This window comes from Eubalaena glacialis, chromosome 11 (assembly GCF_028564815.1).
Source record: "Eubalaena glacialis isolate mEubGla1 chromosome 11, mEubGla1.1.hap2.+ XY, whole genome shotgun sequence".
In the NCBI taxonomy this organism is placed as follows: Eukaryota; Metazoa; Chordata; class Mammalia; order Artiodactyla; family Balaenidae; genus Eubalaena; species Eubalaena glacialis.
The window spans coordinates 38,790,956-38,810,596 of record NC_083726.1 but is presented as its reverse complement, the minus strand read 5'-3'; the positions used below and the strand labels follow the sequence as shown (position 1 = coordinate 38,810,596).

Below are 19,641 nucleotides of genomic sequence, written 5' to 3'. Positions count from 1 at the left end.
CCCATTGATGTCTTCATATTTCAACATTCTGTATGATTCAGCAGGAAATTTTTTTAAAATCTCTTAAACAATTGTGCCATGTCAGTTTGCATCAACACATCTTATATAAAAAGCAAAAAATTCAGTCAATTACTCAGGTATTTTCTAATGTATACAAGTTTCTCTTTGAGAAAACACATGAAGACATACATCACACCTAAAATGGAATACAATATATTCCATTGTATTCCCCTTTTCGAAAGTTTGCTTTATATCACTTCATTTTTACAAAAGACCCACATTAGTACATATTTTTGTTAACTGAAAGAAATCTTAAGAGGATTTTTCCTTTTAGGAAAAACGGGACAATAGTACTCAGTATTTGTTTTGCAGGGAGCTGTTTACAGAGGCAGTGCTCACCCCCCAGCAGCGAGAGGGCACCTCCAGGCTCTTTTCCCAGGAACTACACTCAGCATCTTAGCATCAGGCCATGAAAGCTTTAAACTGTCTGTGAGCATCTGTGCTTTATCTCAATTTATTTTTGTGTGTCCTTAGCAAGATGTGCCATCAGGTAATTGCTCTTCACTTTACTCCATTTCTGCTTCCCAAAGTTTTCACAGGAACACTCAACTTTCGGATAGCGGGGAAAACTTTTATTCCAATAAAAGTTGGAATAAAAAAGTATTCCAAATTTGCTCATCCATTAATGGATTAATGGATGAGCAAACAAAAAATTACATCACACTTCAAACAAAAAATTACATCATTAATGATATTGTTGAAATTTTTATAACTGATCCCTTAAAACTGATGATTAATATTACCTTCCTCCTGGTCAACTTTCCCCAAAGCATATTCGTTTGAATAAAAATCTTGATAAGAAATCAACAAAATACATATGCTAGGGTGAAATAACTGTTTATACTACTTTAATCCATGTTTTCTTTTGAGAGATTCACCAGACACATTAGAACAGAAGTCCTGAGCCATCTCAAACAAGCAGATAAACAAAAACACTTATTTCTGTTTAATCAGTTATTTCTACAATATCTTTGACCATAACAATATTTTTCTTCAGAAGAGTGGTTGGGAAACAGTTCTAGATGGTATACTTTTCCAGAATTCTTTCTTTATATCCTGCTGCTCTCCATTTAGGAAAGTAAACAAAGCCCCGAGGTAATAGATAAGTTAAATTCCATTTGCTATTTCACAGCACACCCCACAAGAAAGCTGTTTGTAAACCACAGCTTGAGATTCTCAGAGGAAAAGATGATCAGCGAGCTCAGTTTAGACACTGCACATTTAATTTTGCCTTTTGGGCTCTGCCTCTTGTAGCAAAGCTCAGCTTTGAATCAGAAGTACCATTATTGTACTATGAGCTTTAGAAAGATAATTGACATTCACCCTGGACTTAATGTCCTTGGAGAGAGACTTCAAGAATAGAATTTTAGTGGTTGATTCTAGACCTTTACTTGTCTGTAAACCTTACAGTTTACATAGGTAATAAATATTTTTTGAAATCAGTAAAAATGGAAGCAAGAGACTAACAAGTGAGAGAAGTACAATACAAAAATAAGCAGTTAGTACTTGGAAACGCCTCCTTTTTGGTATAGCGTAATTTTTTTTTTGTTGTTCTTTTGAATGTTTTGTTTACCAAGAGAACAGAAATCTTCTACAGGGACTAGGAGATGCCATCTGGTGATTTTATACAATATCACTACTAAAAAAAGCTCTATTTTCCCCAATTGTAATAGATCTAAAAACTCATTCTTTTGAGATTTCATTGATAGTGCCCAGAAAAAAAGATTTTTCTTTAATTTCTTTTTAGCATTCAAGAAAATAAGCTAAAAGCTATTTTCATGATTTAAAACACCTATATGATTTATAACACAAAGTAAGGAATGGAAAGAAAAACTGATATAGATCAAGAATCATAAATTCATAAAACTGCAGAGAATCTAAAATATTTTGAGAAGTATAATAAAAAATTATCTTAATATATTTCCTCTGGAAATCATAGCTATCAAAAGGCTACAAAAGGCCATGTTACAAACGTGGATTTTTAATCCATAGAACAGATGGCAGATTTTCATTTTATTCAATTGCTTTACTAAGGGATGAATCAAACACCTGGTAGAATTTTTATTTTTATTTCATTTGCACTTATAACTCTAACTACATATAATGGAGTGCTAAGAACAGTTAACAGAATGCTGTTATAGAAACATAATAACAATGTAGGATTATTAATTCAAAACTGCCATTTCTGGGAAAAGCCTAGAAATCAGTGGGTGGCAAGTAAAATATGAAACATTTGCTCAGAAACAATTGTCAGTTTTACATGTCAAAACATATGGATGGTCATGCATAGCTGTTTGTGTTAACGATTAGTACTGATGTATGTTGTTAGGTTAAAACAATGGATACATTATACAGGGAAGAAAGAACATCTATAGAAGATCAGAGAGGAGACTGCCAATTTTGGTTTTTAGCCAAATTCAATTTCACTGGGTTGTTAATAACTTGATTGGAGGTGACTGTGTTTATTTTGGGAACCTGTGCATTTTATATGATCACAAAATGTGATAACGCATATGTAGCTCAGACTGAAAAATACACGACACGATAGACCTGAGGAATGTATTTTCAATTTTGATTTAAATGTTTACTTGTCCACAGCAGTATTTTATGAAGCCCCTGAACTTATGAACCCATGCCAGTCTACATGGCTGGTTTAACATGTGCAATGCTTGATTCTTTATCTGAATGACCACTAATATAATTTTGTGTACATAATTCACAATATTCTATTTTGAAATCCAGCATAACATTTCATTTCAATCTACTGATTTAATCCTCTAGGAAGGACAGAAACTATTAAATTTTCAAAGCTTCTCAGTGCTATTCCTGTATCTAATAGAATTAGCCAATTGAAAATAACCACTGTGGTTTCTCCAGGAACCTAGCTGTGCCTTGTTTCACAATGTCTATTTTCTGAGACATAATGTAATCAAAATTAATCTCAAGCTTATTAAATTGCTGTACCAGCCTTTAGAGGTGACTATTTTTATAAGAATAAATTCTAAAAGTTTCTAAAGAAACAGTGAGACACTGCCTGTTATTATTGCCATACACCTGCTGCTGTTATGAATTACATTGCTTCAATAAATTAATTTCAGATAAATTGTTTCTTTAAGTATCAAGAATAACCTTTTTAATAATATGTATTTCAAGTTATAATCCTACTAACATGAAAATAAAATAAATTTTTTACTAAAATAAACACATTTACCTGCTTGCTTACATAAACAGAAAGTATCAAGCTCTTCTTTTAACAATTCAGTCATTTTTACAATCATCAGTTTTATGCTTGGCTTTAGTATGGTTGCTTCTCTATTTCCTTTCTTACTGTTATTTAGTTATTAAATAATAGTTTAGTTTGTCAGTGTAATGCTGAGCACATGAGAAGTTTAAAAAAATATTTGTGGAATGGATGCACAAATTCTCAAATGAAGCATCCAGTTCTCTTCCTAATTTGATATGGACAGAGAAGTAAGACACCAAGTATTAAAAATGTGCATTCATTATATCTAATGTTGAATCAAGGGTCTAGCCAGTACACAAGATGCATGAATCTTAGAATACTAGGTATTTCAGTGGGTCAGAACTTTTTCCATTTACTATCAGGTTCTCAGATTTGTTACAGATGTTGAATTTACCAAAAGATTGACCACTGAATAAATCAGATGTTATTATCAATGAGAAAATGACACGTGGAAATAATATATTGTGCTCTTGGGCAATACTATTACATTAACAAATATATGCCTTGCCTTGAATGGTTTTTATCTTTAGTTATTAGTTTAGATATAGAGGAAAAGTCACACATCAACTTTAGAATTTGCTTCTTTCCACGTGTGAGGCTAGAATCAATTCTGCATAATGGTACCATGACAGGATAATATGGTATAAGTTGAAAACTGCAAGATTAGTGAGCATCCCTTGGGAACTCTCTGGGTTTCTTTATATATTCCCAAACTATTCTCTGTGTTTTTATTCTTACTAATATCTCCCAGGCTGAATATATTGATACTTTGTCTCTATTATATCTACATTATAGAGGACTTTGATGTATCTCTAAAACTCATTTGTTTTCATATAGTTGAAGTCTATTCCCAGACCCTAGAGATGTTAACTTGATTAGGTCAGTGATAAATTAGAGAATGGTGACCAAAAACAAGCAAAAAAAAAGCAATGTTGTTAGATAATTATTTTTAGAAAATATTTGGATACTGAAAATACTCTTTTCATCTAGATTGTTGAATTCCTTATAAAAATATAATTTAATTGGGATAATTATATTTCTATATATGTGCTTTTTCTTCTCTTCTAGTTTTGGTATGTTTATTCTTTAATAAAGTTTTAAAGAACTGATTGATACTAAAGTACTAAAAGTTGTTCTGAATTTTAACCTACAATGCTTATTATAATAATCTTAATTTTCATCATGATTTTTCCTGAAATTTCTAAATAAAATAGCAGGTTATTTAGAAATGGTCAAATCTGTTTTGATTTTTTAAAATACATCTCAGTGAAATTTGTTCTATGAACAGTAGCATAGACATTCCGTGGAGACTGATGTAATCTCCAGTTCACAGGCTATCTTGGATTTAGATGGCACCTGCCTAAAAGTTGGAAAGCATACTGATTATAGAACCTGAAGTTGGGGTCTGCAGCCCCCCTGGATCTGAGGATGTGTCCTGCGGTTTTTACAATCATTTCACTGTATAATTTTAAAAATTTATGCTTCATTCTGTGTATGTGAGCCGAGTAGCAATGTTCTTGTTGTCTTAAGTTCAACAACTGAAAACCCAAGGCTGAGAAAAAAGCAGCATCAATTCTCTGCATTTAAAAGGATGTTGAAAATAATTGAGGCTATTGGCTCCCTGACGGCTGGTTCCCATTCCCTATCCCAACCTCAAGTCCGTTTAAGCAGAACCCCAGGAAACGGGGAGAACCAAAATTTATTCAAGTTGTGAATTATTTACCCAAGGAGGAAACTACGGATTTTTACTTCCTTGCCTGAAGAGTGAAGAAATGGTGCTTACCAAATCCAAGAGAGAAGACTTCAAGGAGTGCCACCACCAGAAATTAGAAGTCAACACTGGAATCTCACTCCCCAGGTGAACGTTTTCTTATGCAGCATACTTGTTGATTTACGCCTGTCTGTTCAGAGGTAAGAGAACTAGTTTATGGATACAAAGTAAATGTGATTTATTAAAAATTTCCTATAATTGTACATTTAATGTGTATTTTTTCTGGACCCAGTTGTTTCAATATGATCTGCAGTTCATCAAACACAATGACTAAAAGTTTATTACAAGTATATAATAATTTCTTAGAAGTGAATTCTTAATGAGATTAAGATAGCGCCCTCTTAAGACAAGATTAATTCATACAATTTTATAAGCTATAAAACAAAATTATAAATCAATGTGTTATTTCTCATTACTTATTTTTTAACAATGCAATGTAATACATAGCTCAGATCATAAATCATTGATTTACCTAGAAATATTTCCTTGTTAAATGTGTGTACATACATGTATTAAACTCTGATGCTTGGTCATTCAAATAGTTAAATTAAAGCATTGTACAAAATCAGAAAGAACTCTATTATTTTACTAGCTATTGTGATCAAATTGTTCTTGTATCTAAATAAAGAGAAACTTATCTATTGCCAAAACTAACCAGTCTGGCTAGCATTTACTTTTACTTTTTATTAACAAAAGGTAGAAAATAGTCATTTCATAAGATGAAATAAGAGGAGGATTAAATAATTAAATATTTCACAATATGACTTGATAAAATAGGTTTTAACTACTTTGTTGAATAATACATACCAAATCTGAAAGAAAGCATAAAAAATTTGCCTGTGGGTTTTATCCAGCGTATCTTGAAAATTTTGGTAATCTCAAAAAATATTCCAATTATGTTAAAAGGATCTACTTCACTAACCTATACTGCTTCAACTCTTCAAAGTTTTTCTTTTTAGGTAATGACAGGTCCCAGTGATGAATCTTGAGAATAGCTTAAAAGAACTACTTATATTTAAATACATGAAAAAAGCTGTTTTCAATATTTAACATTTCTTACCTACGTGTTATTTGCATTGCTCTTATGGAACTCCCTCAAAATTGATACATTCTTTGACAATGTGAAAAGCTGGAAGAGGTGAGATCTTTAAATAACAATTATCAATACCAATCCATTTTAAATGCCAGTTTTTCACTTTTAACAGAAATATCTGTAAGACAGAAAAAGACCCAAGTCCTGAGATGGTTTATATTTCCTTGGTTATCCATTGACACTGATTTGTTTTCTTAAGCCAATATTTTGAAGTCACTTTGTTTGACGTCCAGAGAGATTTTTGAGATGTGTGCCTTTCTTTTGTGAAGCAGGATAGAAGAGATAGGGAGAGGAAGGTGGAAGGGAGGAACCTGCCTTGAAGTCCCTTCTACAGATTTATTCTCAGCTAGATCCGTCTCAGGAAAGAACACATCCTTGCTCCATTATTCCTTTTAAATTCTTGGTGTTATATTGCTTTGCATACCTAGGTTTAGAAACTTCTCCAAAGAGTATTGTAAAGGCAGTAATTAAAGAAAACTAAAACTCTGTATTTGTACCCAACCAAGTCCATACTCTTCAGTAACTGAAAAACTAGATGGACAGATAGATTTGCATGTATGTATACACATGTTTTAGATCATCTGATAGATTCTTTTATCATCATGCAACTGCGTTGTACTTTCTATGTAAATTTGTGTTTATGGTTTTATTAGACCAAGATATTACATAATGAAACTTATGTGTGCTGAGTCGTAATTTTAAATATGTGTTTAATATTTAATTATAGTATTTCTCAGTCTAAGGTCCACAGACCCTTAGGGATCCACAGATACATTCTGAACAGTCTGCATGATCTCAGGTCTGAGAAATTCTGGTTAATGGACTCAGTCATTAAGAGCTCAGGCCATAGAGCCAATCTCATCTGGTTCAAACTGCAGCACCCTCAATTACCAGCTGTGGATCCTTGGGGAAGTTACCTTCCTTCTCTAAATCTCAGTTTTCTCACCTATAAAATGACAGATATAATGCAATGTAAAATGCTCACTTCCTCTTAGGTTGAATTAAGAGAAACATTTCATCCATCCATAAAATCAGTAAGTCAAAAATGTTATTTCAGAATAACAGAGACTCATTATTCTGATGTTTGGATTCTGAGTACAATTAAGTGAAAATTGTGTACCCTACTTCAGAAATACTTCAGAAATACTTGTACTACTTTTGTTAGCCATCATGATCAAACTTTTTCTGTGCATTTAAAGAATGAGAAACTTTATATTGCTAAAAATTAATCAATCTGGTAGCTAGCATACAATTTTGGTTTACTAATAGAAAATATATTCATCTTATAAGTTCAAATAACTTGAGGATTAACTCTAATTGGAATGAGCATTTCATTATATGATTTGATGAGTTTTAACTACCAATATAGCTTTTCATTAAATCAGACTCCCTAGAATCCCAAATTGTTCTTTTTCCACTGATAGGAAATTGTCTAATAGAAATATCTTAGCAGAAAATATGGACCTTGTGGGAGAGGAAAATATCAGTAATCATTAACAATATCATTTCAGTGTTTTATGGACAAAGGGAGAATATTTTGGCCCTATGGTAAGCACTGTATACTTCTAATTTAGACCCATATTTCTTATTGTAGGAATGCTGGAAACAACTGATAGATTTTCTAGCAATATCCAGATCAAAGCCACCTTTATTTAGACTTATTGGTACATAATTAATGATACTTTAATATACAGCAAGGTTGAGGATGCTGAGAGGAAAGCATGAGACAAGGTTGGGGTTTTCCTCACACCCTCTGTATTATTCATGTTAGACTATCTACTGTAACAGACTATTCCTAAATCTCAAAGGCTTAACACAATAGAGGTTTATTTTTCACTCACATTCCATCTAACCTAGGAAGTGACAGGGACATAGACTGTTCTTTATGACTTATCAGGGACATAGACTCCTGTCAGGTAGCTCCACCATTTTCTAAGGTCTTGTAGTCTTCCACAGGGTTTTCTGCAGCCAGGCAGCAGAGAGGCAGGAAAAAGTACCTGGAGTATCTCATCCAAGGGTTTGGGGCCCAGCTCAGACAGTATATACATCATTCAAAAACAAGACGAGAACATAGGTATTAGTCCCAACTGGCTGGGGTCTGGTAATCCTCTATAGAAATTCAGGAGACTTGGTTTAAGTTCACAGATTCTTGCTGATATTGTAATGATATTATTTTTTACAGATGTTTCTGTTACATTCATACACTATTTTTATTTAATCATAAGTGATATTAATTCATTCATTTCTAACTCTGTGAGATGCTGAACAATCTTGTGTACATATTGACTTAATTCTATTGTAAAGAAATTGCATCAGTTATAACAAGATCAATTAAGTAATTGCCAGCAGCTTAAATATGAATGATTTAAAATCTAATTTCCTAAAAAAAAATCCACAAAGATTAAGTACAATTTTCCATAACACCCAAGTAAACAAGCATCAAAAGCTCAAGGTTAATAATAAAAACAACAATCATAAAACTAAAATCTCATAGATCTTCTTGCAAATAAACTACTACATTTATGGGTGATAAGATATAAATCTTATGATAGCAAGATCTAACAAAAAAGGAACATCACCCAAACCTTGCTAATGTTATATCTTAGTGTCTTTATAGGTGACTGACTTATAAATACTCTTCAAACTTCTATTCTACTATTTACTTGATGTTAAAGCCTGGCCAATTGCTTTGTATTTTCAAAATACTCATATCAGGAACTTTAAGTTTCTTATTCTCTCAATATTCTAGTTACTCAAGCTTGGGGGTGTCATTTATAATTTATTTTAATTAATGTGCATTAAAGATATTTGAGATTTAGATTTTTTAAAATTTCCACTCCTAATAATATGTTTACTCTGAGAAAAATTGTGCAAATGCTGCTGGTCAAAATGCTGATATTTGTTAATCAGCAGATCTAGGGTATCTGCAGCTGGATTTCCAGCTCTCAGCTTTCCCATCGTGAATAAATCATGACCACATGACCCAAGCAGAAAAGTACATGCTTTACCCAAGATTCAAATACTAGTTAGACCCCAATACTTTTACCCACATATTTTGAAGTTTTAAAAAAGTACAATTATTATATCATGTCCATAAAACTGTGGAACACCAAAGTTTATACTGGCATCAAAGGTGACCATATTTGTTTCACTGTAAATATCAATACAAGTGAGTCTACCCAGTAATCTATCTTCTACAACTCCTTAAAAATATTTTTGTGTTTACACTTTACTCTTTAACTCAAAATCTTACTATTTCTAATTTGATTCTATTCCAAGCTCTTCTACATACTATCAGTTTAGTCTTCAGCAAGGCATTAATTTTTCTGAGGCTTAAATTCATTGCCTATGAAACAGGATAATTATGTCAATTTATCAAGGTTTTGTAAGACTTAAATAAGATAATAATAATGTGTGGTTAATTCTTTGTAAACACTATTGGTAAAGCATCAAAAGAGTGTCCTGCTCCTCCTTCTTTCTTTCATCCATGCTCTTGAGGTTTTTTTGTCATTTTAATTTTTGGTTTTTGTGTGTGTGTGTGTGTGTGTGTTTTAAAATTTTATTTATTTATTTTTTATACAGCAGGTTCTTATTAGTTATCTATTTTATACATATTAGTGTATACATGTCAATCCCAATCGCCCAGTTCATCCCAACACCACCTCTCACCTCCCCGCTTTCCCCCCTTGGTGTCCATACATATGTTCTCTACATCTGTGTCTCTATTTCTGCCTTGCAAACTGGTTCATCTGTACCATTTTACTAGATTCCACATATATGCATTAATATACAATATTTGTTTTTCTCTTTCTGACTTACTTCACTCTGTATGGCAGTCTCTAGGTCCATGCATGTCTCTACAAATGACCCAACTTCGTTCCTTTTTATGGCTAATATTCCACTGTATATATGTACCACACCTTCTTTATCCATTCATCTGTCCATGGGCATTTAGGTTGCTTCCATGACCTGGCTATTGTAAATAGTGCTGCAATGAACATTGAGGTGCATGTGTCCTTTTGAATTATGGTTTTCTCTCGGTATATGCCCAGTAGTGGGATTGCTGGGTCATATGGTAATTCTATTTTTAGTCTTTTAAGGAACCTCCATACTGTTCTCCATAGTGGCTATATCATTCCCACCAACAGTGCAAGAGGGTTCCTTTTTCTCCACACACTCTCCAGCATTTATTGTTTGTAGATTTTCTGATGATGCCCATTCTAGCTGGTGTGAGGTGATACCACACTGTAGTTTTGATTTGCATTTCTCTAATGATTAATGATGTTGAGCAGCTTTTCATGTGCCTCTTGACCATCTGTATGTCTTCTTTGGAGAAATGTCTATTTAGGTCTTCTGCACATTTTTCGATTGAGTTGTTTGATTTTTTGATATTGAGCTGCATGAGCTGTTTATATATTTTGGAGATTAATCCTTTGTCCGTTGATTCATTTGCAAATATTTTCTCCCATTCTGAGGGTTGTCTTTTCATCTGTTTATAGTTTCCTTTGCTGTGCAAAAGCTTTGAAGTTTCATTAGGTCCCATTTGTTTATTTTTGTTTTTATTTCCATTACTCTAGGAGGTGGATCAAAAAAGATCTTGTTGTGATTTATGTCAAAGAGTGTTCTTCCTATGTTTTCCTCTAAGAGTTTTACAGTGTCTGGCCTTACATTTAGGTCTTTAATCCATTTTGAGTTTATTTTTGTGTATGGTGTTAGGGAGTGTTCTAATTTCATTCTTTTACGTGTAGCTGTCCAGTCTTCCCAGCACCACTTATTGAAGAGACTGCCTTTTCTCCACTGTATATCCTTGTCTCCTTTCTCATAGATTAGTTGACGATAGGTGCATGGGTTTACATCTGGGCTTTCTATCCTGTTCCAGTGATCTATATTTCTGTTTTTGTGCCAGTACCATATTGTCTTAATTACTGTAGCTTTGTAGTATAGTCTGAAGTCAGGGAGTCTAATTCCTCCAGCTCCGCTTTTTTCCCTCAAGATTGCTTTGGCTATTCGAGGTCTTTTTTGTCTCCATACAAATTTTAATATTTTTTGTTCTAGTTCTGTAAAAAATGCTATTGGTAATTTCATAGGGATTGCATTAAATCTGTAGATTGCTTTGAGTAGTGTAGTCATTTTCACAATATTGATTCTTCCAATCCAAGAACATAGTATATCTCTCCATCTGTTTGTGTCATCTTTGATTTCTTTCATCTGTGTCTTATAGTTTTCTGAGTACAGGTTTTTTACCTCCATAGGTAGGTTTATTCCTAGGTATTTTATTCTTCTGGTTGCAATGGTGAATGGGATTGTTTCCTTAATTTCTCTTTCTGATCTTTTGTTGTTAGTGTATAGGAATGCAAGAGATTTCTGTGCATTAATTTCATATCCTGCAACTTTACCAAAATCATTGATTAGCTCTAGTAGTTTTTTGTTGGCATCTTTAGGATTATCTATGTATAGTATCATGTCATCTGCAAACAGTGACAGTTTTACTTCTTCTATTCCAATTTGGATTCCTTTTATTTCTTTTTCTTCTCTGATTGCCGTGGCTAGGACTTCCAAAACTATGTTGAATAATAGTCGTGAGATGGACATCCTTGTCTTGTTCCTGATCTTAGAGGAAATGCGTTCAGTTTTTCACCATCGAGAATGATGTTTGCTGTGGGCTTGTCGTATATGGCCTTTACTATGTTGAGGTAGGTTCCCTCTATGCCCACATTCTGGAGAGTTTTTATCATAAATGGGGGTTGAATTTTGTCAAAAGCTTTTTCTGCATCTATTGAGATGATCATATACTTTTTATTCTTCAGTTTGTTAATAGGGTGTATCACATTGATTGATTTGTGTATATTTAAGAATCCTTGCACCCCTGAGATAAATCCCACTTGATCATGGTGTATGATCCTTTTAATGTGTTGTTGGATTCTGTTTGCTAATATTTTGTTGAGGATTTCTGCATCATATTCACCAGTGATACTGGTCTGTAATTTTCTCTTTTTGTAGTATCTTGTCTGGTTTTGGTATCAGGGTGATGGTGGCCTCGTAGAATGAGTTTGGGAGTGTTCTTTCCTCTGCAATTTTTTGGAAGAGTTTGAGAAGGATGGGTGTTAGCTCTTCTCTAAATGTTTGATAAAATTCACCTGTGAAGCCATCTGGACCAGGACTTCTGTTTGTCGGAAGACTTTTAACCACAGTTAAATTTCATTATTTGTGATTGGTCTGTTCATATTTTCTATTTCTTCCTGGTTCAGTCTTGGAAGGTTATACCTTTCTAAGCATTTGTCCATTTCTTCCAGGCTACATTTTATTGGCATAGAGTTGCTTGTAGTAGTCTCTTAGGATGCTTTGTATTCCCGTGGTGTCTGTTGTAACTTCTCTTTTTCATTTCTAATTTTATTGATTTGAGTCCTCTCCCTTTTTCTTGATGCGTCTGGGTAAAGGTTTATCAATTTTGTTTATCTTCTCAAAGAACCAGCTTTTAGTTTTATTGATCTTTGCTATTACTTTGATTGTTTCTATTTCATTTATTTCTGCTCTGATCTTTATGATTTTTCTTCCACTAACTTTGGTTTTGTTTGTTCTTCTTTCTCTAGTTCCCTTAGGTGTAAGGTTAGATTGTGTACGTGAGATTTTTCTTGTTTCTTGAGGTAGGATTGTATTGCTATAAACTTCCCTCTTACAACTGCTTTTTCTGCGTCCCATAGGTTTTGGATCATCGTGTTTTCATTGTCATTTGTCTCTAGGTAATTTTTGATTTCCTCTTTGATTTCTTCAGTGATCTCTTGGTTATTTAGTAATGTATTGTTTAGCCTCCATGCGTTTGTACTTTTTACATTTTTTCCCCTGTAATTGATTTCTAATCTCATAGCATTGTGGTCGCAAAAGATGCTTGATATGATTTCAATTTTCTTAAATTTACCAAGGCTTCATTTATGACCCAAGATATGATCTATCCTGGAGAATGTTCCATGTGCCCTTGAGAAGAGAGTGTAATCTGCTGTTTTTTGGATGGAATGTCCTATAAATATCAATTAAATCTATCTGGTCTATTGTGTCATTTAATGCTCCTGTTTCCTTATTACTTTTCTGTTTGGATGATCTGTCCATTGTTGTAATTGAAGCGTTAAAGTTCCCCACTATTATTGTGTTACTGTCGATTTCCTCTTTTATAGCTGTTAGCAGTTGCCTTATGTATTGATGTGCTCCTATGTGGGGTGCATATATATTTATAATTGTTATATCTTCTTCTTGGATTGATCCCTTGATCATTATGTAATGTTCTTCCTTGTCTCTTGTAACATTCTTTATTTTAACGTCTATTCTATCTCATAAAAGTATTGCTACTCCAGCTTTCTTTTGATTTCCATTTGCATGGAATATCTTTTTCCATCCCCTCACTTTCACTCTCTATGCATCCCTAGGTCTGAAGTGGGTCTCTTGTAGACAGCATATATATGGGTCTTGTTTTTGTATCCATTCAGCAAGCCTGTGTCTTTTGGTTGGAGCATTTAATTCATTCACATTTAAGGTAATTATTGACATGTATGCTCCTATTACCATTTTCTTAATTGTTTTGGGTTTGTTCTTGTAGGTCTTTTTCTTCTCTTGTGTTTCCCACTTAGAGAACTTCCTTTAGCATTTGCTATAGAGCTGGTTTGGTGGTGCTGAATTCTCTTACCTTTTTTTTTTTTTTAACATCTTTATTGGAGTATAACTGCTTTACAATGGTGTGACAGTTTCTGCTGTATAACAAAGTGAATCAGCTATATGTATACATACATCCCCATATCTCCTCCCTCTTGTGTCTCCCTCCCACCCTCCCTATCCCACCCCTCTAGGTGGACACAAAGCACCGAGCTGATCTCCCTGTATTATGTGGTTGCTTCCCACTAGCTATCTATTTTTTGGTAGTGTATATATTTCCATGGCACTCTCTCACTTCGTCTCAGTTTACCTTTCCCCCTTCCCATGTCCTTAAGTCCATTCTCTATGTCTGTGTCTTTATTCCTTTCCTGACCCGAGGTTCTTAAGAACTTTTCTTTTCTTTTTTAAATTCCTTATATATGTGTTAGCATACGGTATTTGTTTTTCTGTTTCTGACTTACTTCACTCTGTATGACAGTCTCTAGGTCCATTCGCCTCACTACAAATAACTCAATTTCCTTTCTTTTTATGGCTGAGTAATATTCCACTGTATATATGTGCCACATCTTTTTTTTTTTAATCTAGAAAATTTTTTAAACATCTTTATTGGAGTATAATTGCTTTACAATTGTGTGTTAGTTTCTGCTTTATAACAAAGTGAATCAGCTATACATATACGTATATTCCCATATCTCCTCCCTCTTGTGTCTCCTTGTCACCCTCCCTATCCCACCCCTCTAGGTGGTCACAAAGCACAGAGCTGATCTCCCTGTGCTATGTGGCTGCTTCCCACTAGTTATCTATTTTACATTTGGTAGTGAATATATATCCATGCCACTCTCTTACTTCGTCCCAGCTTACCCTTCCCCCTCCCCATGTCCTCAAGCTTATTCTCTATTTCTGCATTTTTATTCCTGTCCTGACCACAGGTTCTTCAGAATCATTAAATTAAATTAAATTAATTAATTAATTAATTTTTAGATTCCATATATACCTGTTAGCATATAGTATTTGTTTTTCTCTTTCCGACTTACTTCATTCTGTATAAGAGACTCTAGGTCCACCCACCTCACTACAAATAACTCAATTTCGTTTCTTTTTATGGCTGAGTAATATTCCATTGTATGTATGTGCCACATCTTTATCCATTCATCTGTTGATGGACATTTAGATTGCTTCCACATCCTGGCTATTGTAAATAGAGCCGCAATGAACATTGTGGTACATGACTCTTTTTGAATTATGGTTTTCTCAGGGTATATGCCCAGTAGTGGGATTGCTGGGTCGTATGGTAGTTCTATTTTTAGTTTTTTAAGGAATCTTCATACTGTTCTCCATAGTGGTTGTGTCAATTTACATTTCCACCAACAGTGCAAGAGGGTTCCCTTTTCTCCACACACTCTCCAGTATTTATTCTTTGTAGATTTTTTGATGGTGGCCATTCTGACTGGTGTGAGGTGATACCTCATTGTAGTTTTCTTTTGCATTTCTCTAATGATTAGTATGTTGAGCATCCTTTCGTGTGTTTGTTGGCAATCTGTATATCTTCTTTGGAGAAATGTCTATTTAGGTCTTCTGCCCATTTTTGAATTGGGTTGTATGTTTTTTTGATATTGAGCTGCATCAGCTGCTTGTAAATTTTGAGGACTAATCCTTTGTCATATGCTTCATTTGCAAATATTTTCTCTCATTCTGAGGGTTGTCTTTTTGTCTTGTTTATGGTTTCCTCTGCTGTGCAAAAGCTTTTAACTTTCATTACGTCCCATTTTGTTTATTTTTGGTTTTTTTTCCATTTCTCTAGGTAGTGGGTCAAAAAGGATCTTGCTGTGATTTATGCCATGGAGTGTTCTGCCTATGTTTTCCTCTAAGAGTTTTATAGTGTCTGGCCTTACATTTAGGTGTTTAATCCATTTTGAGTTTATTTTTGTGTATGGTGTTAGGGAGTGTTCTAATTTCATTCTTTTACATGTAGCTGTCCAGTTTTCCCAGCACCATTTATTGAAGAGGCAGTGTTTTCTCCATTGTATATTCTTGCCTCCTTTATCAAAGATAAGGTGACTATATGTATGTGGGTTTACCTCTGGGCTTTGTATTCTGTTCCATTGATATATATTTCTGTTTTTGTGCCAGTACCATACTGTCCTGATTACTGTAGCTTTGTAGCATAGTCTGAAGTCAGGGAGCCTGATTCCTCCAGCTCTGTTTTTCTTTTTCAGGATTGCATTGGCTATTCGGGGTCTTTTGTGTTTCTGTATAAATTGTGAAATTTTTTGCTCTAGTTCTGTGAAAAATGCCATTGGTAGTTTGATAGGGATTGCACTGAATCTGTAGATTGCTGTGGGTAGTATAGTCATTTTCATAATGTTGATTCTTCCAATCCAAGAACATGGTATATCTTCCATCTGTTTGTATCACTTTTAATTTCTTTCATTAGTGTCTTATAGTGTTCTCCATACAGGTGTTCTGTCTCCTTAGGTAGGTTTATTCGTAAGTATTTTATTCTTTTTTTTGCCATTGTAAATGGGAGTGTTTCCTTAATTTCTCTTTCATATTTTTCATCATTAGTGTATAGGAATGCAAGAGATTTCTGTGAATTAATTTTGTATCCTGCTACTTTACCAATTTCATTGATTAGTTCTAGTATTCTGGTAGCATCTTTAGGATTCTCTATGTATAGTATTGTGTCATCTGCAAAGAGTGACAGTTTTACTTCTTCTTTTCTGGTTTGGATTCCTTTTATTTCTTTTTCTTCTCTGATTGCTGTGGCTAAAACTTCCAAAACTACGTTGAATAATAGTGGTGAGAGTGGGCACCCTTGTCTGGTTCTTGATCTTAGTGGAAATGGTTTCAGTTTTTCACCATTGAGAACGATGTTTGCTGTGGTTTTGTCATATATGGCCTTTATTATGTTGAGGTAACTTCCCTCTATGCCTACTTTTCAGAGGGTTTTTATCATAAATGGGTGTTGAACTTTGTCAAAAGTTTTTTGTGCATCTACTGAGATGATCATATGGTTTTTCTCCTTCAGTTTGTTAATATGGTATATCACATTGATTGATTTGCATATTTATTGAAGAATCCTTGCATTCCTGGGATAAACCCCACTAGATCATGGTGTATGATCCTTTTAATGTACTGTTGGATTCTGTTTGCTAGTATTATGTTGAGGATTTTTGCATCTATGCTCATCAGTGATATTTGTCTGTAGTTTTCTTTTTTTGTGGCATCTTTGTCTGGTTTTGGTATCAGGGTGATGGTGGCATCATAGAATGAGTTTGGGAGTGTTCCTCCCTCTGCTATACTTTGGAAGAGTTTGAGAAGGATAGGTGTTAGCTCTTCTCTAAATGTTTGATAGAATTTGCCTGTGAAGTCATCTGGTCCTGGGCTTTTGTTTGTTGGAAGATTTTTAATCACACTCTCAATTTTAGTGCTTGTGTGTGATCTGTTTATATTTTCTATTTCTTCCTGGTTCAGTCTCGGATGGTGGTGCTTTTTTTTTTTTTTTAATTAAATTTCCACTACCACCTCCCCTTCCTAGCTCTTCTTTTTTTAAAATTTATTTATTTATTTATTTTTGGCTGTGTTGGGTCTTCGTTTCTGTGGGAGGGCTTTCTCTAGTTGTGGCAAGTGGGGGGCCACTCTTCATCGCGGTGCGCGGGCCTCTCACTGTCGCGGCCTCTCTTGTTGCGGAGCACAGGCTCCAGACGCGCAGGCTCAGTAGTTGTGGCTCACGGGCCCAGTTGCTCCGCGGCATGTGGGATCTTCCCAGACCAGGGCTCGAACCCGTGTCCCCTGCATTGGCAGGCAGATTCTCAACCACTGCGCCACCAGGGAAGCCCGGTGGTGCTTTTTAAAGTATTTGTCCATTTCTTCCAGGTTGTTCATTTTATTGGCATATAGTTGTTTGTAGTTATCTCTCATGATCCTTTGTATTTCTGCAGTGTCAGTTGTTACTTCTCCTGTTTCATTTCTAATTCTACTGATCTGAATCTTCTCCCTTTTTTTCTTGATGAGTCTGGCTAATGGTTTATCAATTTTAACTATCTCCTCAGAGAACCAGCTTTTAGTTTTATTGATTTTTGCTATCATTTTCTTCATTTGTTTTTCATTTATTTCTGATCTGATCTTTATGATTTCTTTCCTTCTGCTAACTTTGGGGGTTTTTTGTTCTTTTTTCTCTAATTGCTTTAGGTGTAAGGTTAGGTTGTTTATTTGAGATGTTTCTTGTTTCTTGAGGTAGGATTGTATTGCTATAAACTTCCCTCTTAGAACTGCTTTTGCTGCATCCATAGGTTTTGGGTCATCGTGTTTTCATTGTCATTTGTTTCTAGGTATTTTTTGATTTCCTCTTTGATTTATTCAGTGATGTCTTGGTTATTTAGTAGTGTATTTAGTAGCCTCCTTGTGTTTGTATTTTCTACAGATATTTTCCTGTAATTGATATATAGTCTCACAGCGTTGTGGTCGGAAAAGATACTTGATACGATTTCAATTTTCTTAAATTTACCAAGGCTTGATTTGTGACCCAAGATATGATCTATCCTGGAGAATGTTCCATGAGCACTTGAGAAGAAAGTGTAATCTGCTGTTTTGGGATGGAATGTCCTGTAAATATCAATTAAGTCCATCTTGTTTACTGTATCATTTAAAGTTTGTGTTTATTTATTTATTTTCATTTTGGATGATCTGTCCATTGGTGAAAGTGGGGTGTTAAAGTCCCCTACTATGATTTTGTTACTGTCAATTTACCCTTTTATGGCTGTTAGCATTTGCCTTATGTATTGAGGTGCTCCTAGGTTGGGTGCATAAATATTTACAATTGTTATAAATTCTTCTTGGATTGATCCCTTGATCATTATGTAGTGTCCTTCTTTGTCTCTTGTAACATTATTTTAAAGTCTATTTTGTCTGATATGAGAATTGCTACTCCAGCTTTCTTTTGATTTCCATTTGCATGGAATATCTTTTTCCATCCCCTCACTTTCAGTCTGTATGTGTCCCTAGGTCTGAAGTGGGTCTCCTGTAGACAGCATATGTACGGGTCTTGTTTTTGTATCCATTCAGCAAGCCTGTGTCTTTTGGTTGAAGCATTTAATCTATTTACATTTAAGGTAGTTATTGATATGTATGCTCCTATGACCATTTTCTTAATTGTTTTGGGTTTGTTTTTATAGGTCTTTTTCTTCTCTTGTGTTGCCCACTTAGAGACGTTCCTTTAGCATTTGCTATAGAGTTGGTTTGGTGGTGCTGAATTCTCTTAGCTTTTGCTTGTTTGTAAAGCTCTTGATTTATCTGTCGAATCTGAATGAGATCGTTTCTGGGTAGAGTAATCTTGGTTGTAGGTTCATCCCTTTCATCACTTTAAATATATCGTGCTACTCCCTTCTGACTTGTAGAGTTTCTGCAGAGAAATCAGCTGTTAACCTTATGGGAGTTCCCTTGTATGTTATTTGTCGTTTTTCCCTTGTTCCTTTTAATAATTTTTCTTTGTTTTTAATTTTTGTCAATTTGATTACTATGTGCCTCAGCATGTTTCTCCTTGGGTTTATCGTGCCTGGCACTCTCTGCGCTTCCTGGACATGGGTGGCTACTTCCTTTCCCATGTTAGGGAAGTTTTTGACTATAATCTCTTCAAATATTTTCTTGGGTCCTTTCTCTCTCTCTTCTCCTCTGGGACCCCTATTATGCAAACGTTGGTGCATTTAATGTTGTCCCAGAGGTCTCTTAGGCTGTCTTCATTTCTTTTCATTCTTTTTTCTTTATTCTTTCCACAGCAGTGAATTCCATCATTCTGTCTTCCAGGTCACTTATCCATTTTCTGTTTCAGTTATT

General features: G+C 34.4%; 1 protein-coding gene across 9 annotated transcripts in view; it reads right to left on the bottom strand.

The window, feature by feature from the left end:
- Nucleotides 1-19,641, bottom strand: part of LIN7A (lin-7 homolog A, crumbs cell polarity complex component) — a 393,426-nt gene that overhangs the window by 361,046 nt on the left and 12,739 nt on the right. For 6 of the 9 annotated variants that reach the window (XR_009702499.1, XM_061204880.1, XM_061204886.1 and 3 more), the window contains one exon: nucleotides 5,088-5,205. The exons of 1 other annotated variant lie outside the window; for it this stretch is intronic. The gene's annotated coding sequence lies outside the window, so the exon portion shown is untranslated. Of the gene's footprint in view, nucleotides 1-5,087; nucleotides 5,225-6,135; nucleotides 6,220-19,641 lie in introns of those variants that run through there. 2 more of the 9 variants (XM_061204884.1, XM_061204882.1) reach the window with 2 other exon arrangements.